Source organism: Somniosus microcephalus, chromosome 32 (genome assembly GCF_052327205.1).
Source record: "Somniosus microcephalus isolate GS21.2 chromosome 32, FLI_Smic_1.0, whole genome shotgun sequence".
Classification (NCBI taxonomy): domain Eukaryota; kingdom Metazoa; phylum Chordata; class Chondrichthyes; order Squaliformes; family Somniosidae; genus Somniosus; species Somniosus microcephalus.
In genome coordinates, this window is record NC_141018.1 from 38,020,357 (window position 1) to 38,026,356 (window position 6,000).

At 48.5% G+C, this 6,000-nt stretch overlaps 1 long non-coding RNA gene across 1 annotated transcript in view; it reads left to right on the forward strand.

The window, feature by feature from the left end:
* LOC147097446 (uncharacterized) overlaps positions 1-5,753 on the forward strand; it is a 463,039-nt gene extending 457,286 nt beyond the window's left edge. The window contains exon 4 of the long non-coding RNA XR_015074385.1: positions 5,669-5,753. This is a non-coding gene — a long non-coding RNA (uncharacterized LOC147097446). The remainder of the gene's footprint in view (positions 1-5,668) is intronic.
* The last annotated feature ends 247 nt before the right edge of the window (positions 5,754-6,000 follow it).

Here is a 6,000-nt window from a genome sequence, read left to right on the forward strand (position 1 = left end):
CTGCCCTGTAGTGTTGGTCTGGGGTATCTCTCTGCCCCGTGTAGTGTTGGTCTGGGGCATCTCTCTGCCCCTGTAGTGTTGGTCTGGGGTATCTCTCTGCCCCTGTAGTGTTGGTCTGGGGTATCTCTCTGCCCCTGTAGTGTTGGTCTGGGGTATCTCTCTGCCCTGCAGTGTTGGTCTGGGGTATCTCTCTGCCCTGCAGTGTTGGTCTGGGGTATCTCTCTGCCCTGTAGTGTTGGTCTGGGGTATCTCTCTGCCCTGTAGTGTTGGTCTGGGGTATCACTCTGCCCCTGTAGTGTTGGTCTGGGGTATCACTCTGCCCCTGTAGTGTTGGTCTGGGGTATCTCTCTGCCCTGTAGTGTTGGTCTGGGGTATCTCTCTGCCCCATGTAGTGTTGGTCTGGGGCATCTCTCTGCCCTGTAGTGTTGGTGTGGGGTATCTCTCTGCCCCTGTAGTGTTGGTCTGGGGTATCTCTCTGCCCTGTAGTGTTGGTCTGGGGTATCTCTCTGCCCCATGTAGTGTTGGTCTGGGGTATCTCTCTGCCCTGCAGTGTTGGTGTGGGGTATCTCTCTGCCCCTGTAGTGTTGGTCTGGGGTATCTCTCTGCCCTGTAGTGTTGGTCTGGGGTATCTCTCTGCCCCATGTAGTGTTGGTCTGGGGCATCTCTCTGCCCTGTAGTGTTGGTCTGGGGTATCTCTCTGCCCCTGTAGTGTTGGTCTGGGTTATCACTCTGCCCCTGTAGTGTTGATCTGCGGCATCTCTCTGCCCTGTAGTGTTGGTCTGGGTATCTCTCTGCCCTGCAGTGTTGGTGTGGGGTATCTCTCTGCCCCTGTAGTGTTGGCCTGGGGTATCACTCTGCCCTGTAGTGTTGGTCTGGGGTATCTCTCTGCCCTGTAGTGTTGGTCTGGGGTATCTCTCTGCCCCTGTAGTGTTGGTCTGGGGTATCTCTCTGCCCCTGTAGTGTTGGTCTGGGGTATCTCTCTGCCCTGCAGTGTTGGTCTGGGGTATCTCTCTGCCCCTGTAGTGTTGGTCTGGGGTATCTCTCTGCCCTGCAGTGTTGGTCTGGGGTATCTCTCTGCCCCTGTAGTGTTGGTCTGGGGTATCTCTCTGCCCTGTAGTGTTGGTCTGGGGTATCTCTCTGCCCCATGTAGTGTTGGTCTGGGGTATCTCTCTGCCCTGTAGTGTTGGTCTGGGGTATCGCTCTGCCCCATGTAGTGTTGGTCTGGGGTATCTCTCTGCCCTGTAATGTTGGTCTGGGTTATCACTCTGCCCCTGTAGTGTTGGTCTGGGTATCTCTCTGCCCTGCAGTGTTGGTGTGGGGTATCTCTCTGCCCCTGTAGTGTTGGCCTGGGGTATCACTCTGCCCTGTAGTGTTGGTCTGGGGTATCTCTCTGCCCCGTGTAGTGTTGGTCTGGGGTATCTCTCTGCCCCTGTAGTGTTGGTCTGGGGTATCTCTCTGCCCCTGTAGTGTTGGTCTGGGGTATCTCTCTGCCCCTGTAGTGTTGGTCTGGGGTATCTCTCTGCCCCTGTAGTGTTGGTCTGGGGTATCTCTCTGCCCCTGTAGTGTTGGTCTGGGGTATCTCTCTGCCCCTGTAGTGTTGGTCTGGGTATCTCTCTGCCCTGCAGTGTTGGTGTGGGGTATCTCTCTGCCCCTGTAGTGTTGGTCTGGGGTATCACTCTGCCCCTGTAGTGTTGATCTGGGGTATCTCTCTGCCCCTGTAGTGTTGGTGTGGGGTATCTCTCTGCCCTGTAGTGTTGGTCTGGGGTATCTCTCTGCCCTGTAGTGTTGGTCTGGGGTATCTCTCTGCCCCTGTAGTGTTGGTCTGGGGTATCTCTCTGCCCCTGTAGTGTTGGTCTGGGGTATCTCTCTGCCCTGTAGTGTTGGTCTGGGGTATCTCTCTGCCCCTGTAGTGTTGGTCTGGGGTATCTGCCCTGTAGTGTTGGTCTGGGGTATCTCTCTGCCCTGTAGTGTTGGTCTGGGGTATCTCTCTGCCCTGTAGTGTTGGTCTGGGTTATCTCTCTGCCCCTGTAGTGTTGGTCTGGGGTATCTGCCCTATAGTGTTGGTCTGGGGTATCTCTCTGCCCTGTAGTGTTGGTTCCTGAGGGTCCTGGGAACCCCAGACTGCTATATTAAAGGTGCCACATCAGTGTAGGTCTTCACAAGCAAACTGACATTGGCTTCCCACATTACAACAGTGGCTACACTTCAAAAGTACTTTATTGGCTGTAAAGCACTTTGGGACGTCCTGAGGTGGTTAAAGGCGCTATAGAAATGCAAGTTCTTCTTGGTGAGATGTGATAGCCACCATCTGAGCGGTTCTGACTGAGAACGGGTGTGTTCTGACCACGCTCAATACATACCCTTCTCATTCTAACCATGCAGACCCAACAGACTTGATAATCCAACCTTTGATGCCAATATTTACGGATTGCAAATTCTCCAAAGAATAAATTTGTTTTCTTCGCAGTATGTGGTGTATAAAGGTCCTGTGTAAATGTAAACCATTGGGAAAGGAGGAAAGAGGGAGGAAACAATGGTAGGAAAAGGAGGAGAGAGAAAGAAAGGAAGGAGAAATTAAAAAAAGAAAAGGGATAAAGGGAGGAAGGAGAAGGAAAGTGGGAAGGAGGAGGGAGAAAGGAAAGGGAAAGGAAGGAAAGATGGAAAGGGGAGGGAAACCAATGGTAGGGTACGAGAGGGGAATGGGAGTAGAGAGAAGGAAAGGGCAGAGTGTGGAAGAAAGAATAAGGGGGAGTATAGTCGTCATGCCAGCACTAACTCGACCATTACAGCAAAACATTTGGATTAAACAATGTCTGGAATGATTCAACATTTGCTCTTTTCTGGTAGAGTTGAGCAATCTGTTTATCCCACATTAGAATCATTCAAACGCCCTTGAAATAAAACGAACGCGAGTTGTGCATTGATGCAGGTGGTTGTCGTGTGTGGACCCTGAGGTGTGACTTACGTTCTGCAGCTCGCGGTCTGTGCTGCAAAATCACGGGTACACACATTCACTGCATTGTACTGTAAATAATTCCCATGTGAAATCTCTACACCACTCACGGTTACAGGCCTGTGAATATATTTTTATTTCAAGTAATTTGGATAATTTATTCAAGTATCGGGACCAGCCCTCTGTGTACAGTTCCGTCACCAAAACTCGGCCCCCTAAAAATAGCACTTGTCACTAATGTGACTTCAGTCAGCTCTACATTCCCAGCTCCCTAACCCGCTTGTACTCTAAGAAGATGTGTGAAGCACCAATTACAACTCGCACTGTTTTCATACAACTTCACCAAATCCCTCTGCATTACCTTCCCTTACAAAGGATATTCTGGAGGGGGTGCAGCGCAGATTCACAACAGCACCTTAAAGGGCTAAATTATGAGGACAGGTTGCATAAGGTTGGCTTGTATACCCTTGAGATGAGAAGGTCGAGGGGGGATCAGATCGAGGTGTTTAAAATGTTAAAAGGGTTTGATAGGGTAGACACACAGAAATTATTTCTTCTGGTGGAGAATCAAGAACAAGGGGGCACAATCTTAAAATTAGAGCTAGGCCATTCGAGAGTGAAAACATTCGCACGTCCTTGAAATAAAACAAACGAGAGTTGTGCATTGATGCAGGTGGTTATCGTGTGTGGACACTGAGGTGTGACCTACGTTTTCACACAAAGGGTAGTAGAAATGTGGAACTCTCTCCCCCAAAAGGCTGTGGATGCTAGGGGTCAATCGGAGCTTTCAAGACTGAGAGTTGTCTAAGGGTATCAAGGGATATGGGGCAAAGGTGGGTAAATGGAGTTGAGGAGCAGGCTCGAGTGGCTGAATGGCCTCCTCCTGTTCCTATATTTCTATAGTGCTTGTACTCAGCACAGAGGGGAATTTCATATGAGTACATTAGACAATAAGAGAGGCACAGGTTGTCAGATAAGAAATAGGAGCAGGAGTAGGCCATTCGGCCCCTCAAGCCTGCTCCACCATTTAATGAGATCGTGGCTAACCGACCTCAACTCCACTTTCCTGCCCGATCCCCATATCCCTTGATTCCCCTGGAGTCGAAAAATCTATCAGCCTTGAATATACTCAACAACTGAGCCTCCACAGCCCTCTGGGGCAGAGAATTCCAAAGATTCACCGCCCTCTGAGTGAAGACATTTCTCCTCATCTCAGTCTTAAATGGCCGACCCTTTATTCTGAGACTGTGACCCCTGGTTCTAGACTCCCCAGCCAGGGGAAACATCCTCCCTGCATCTACCCTGTAACGTTAGTTCAGGGTGTAACTGAGATGACATCCTGTTTGCAGTTAGTTACCAACTCCAGTTTCATGAATAGTTAAAGCTGCATGTTCGGGAATTAATTTCCTTGGTGTGCATCAGTTATTGCCTTTGTGTTAAATTCCTGTCTGTACTATTTTGGCACAGCTCTTACAGAACTAAAAAACCTCATGAAACCTCTTTGTGTCTAATGTTTATGGTGCAAAATTTCAAGAATTTGTAAATGACCTGTGCAGAGAGCTATGAAGCATGTAATGCACAGAATTATCCACTTAAATCCCACTGGTGGGAATTTCAAAATGTCCGACAAGCTTCTGAAGTCAATTTGCAGCAACTTCACATTAAGACACATGAAGGCTTCCCAGTCAGGTAGAGATAGAATAGAAACCAAATGAAATTCTCTCTAATTTTATATCAACAAAGTATTTCTAGGCCAGTTTCAGAAGGGAGGTCTGTGGTGTACCGGTCTGTCACTTCTGTTTCACACGCCAGCAATCTCTGTTCCCTGCTGTTCCCTGTCCTTGTGCCTTGTGGGTGATGTTGTCAGACTGCCTGAAGGATATTTTGGCCTCGGAGGGGCCCAAGACGAGCAGAGACATCTACTGGCTTGGGCTACGATCAAACCTAAGACACAGGGGTGAAAGAGCAGTGTGCTGACCCACTGCATCTCCCAGTGCTGCTCCCTCATCTTTCACCAATGAATGAATAGAATCATTCAAGAAGGAGTTAGATATATTTCTTAAGGCTAAAGGGATCAAGGGATATGGGGATAAAGCAGGGACAGGGTACTGAGTTTGGATGATCAGCCATGATCTCATTAAATGGCGGTAAAGGCTCAAGGGGCCGAATGGCCGACTCCTGCTCCTATCTTCTATGTTTCTATACAGCACAGAAAGAGGCCATTTGGCCCTTCATGCCTGTGCCGGCTCTTTGAAAGAGTTCTCCAATTAGTCCCACTCCTCCTACTCTCTCCCCACAGAGCCCTGCTAATTTTTCCTTTTTAAGTATTTATTCAATTCCCCTTTTGAAAGTTACTAGTGAATCTGCTTCCACCGCCCTTTCCGGCAGCGCATTCCAGATCACAGCATCTAGAAGATCAAATACAGGCGTGTTTATTTTCACAAGTCAGATCTCAATACAGCAACAGAGGGTCAGACGTTAAATTATTGTGTTTCCATTGGCATTACTAGCGGAAGCTTTAACCTTCTACTTCACGCTGGGCTTTGTTTATCTGAATAGACAGTAGAGGGTTGGTGAAGCCATGGCCTTCACTTGAGTCATATACAAAGAACTGAGAGTATTCAGCGATCGGAGCAAATCAATGTGACTCTTGTGTGCTACCCTCTCTGGAGATGCTGATTGGATCTAATTATCATGTCTTCATTTTTTTTTCAGTGTATGTTCGGAATTATCCATCATCCTCTGGAACAAAGGCGACCTATTGGGGCCAAGGATATCTGCTTCTGGCCAACATTCAGCGTAGGCAAGTGGAACTTCTTTTAACCCCCTTCGGTTTGGGGCATTTCTCTCATTGTCGCTGGCTGGAGATCTACATTTTGGTTTCCATCACTTCTGTGGAGAAACTTCTCAAATATTTGAGGTGAATTTATACCATGGGCAAAAGCAGCTTTTGATTTCTTGTAGAGAGAGATTGTTGTTAACTAGGAGCGGAGCTGTGTTGTTACTCGTGGCAACGTCTGGAGCATGGGCTGTTTTATATGGACGCG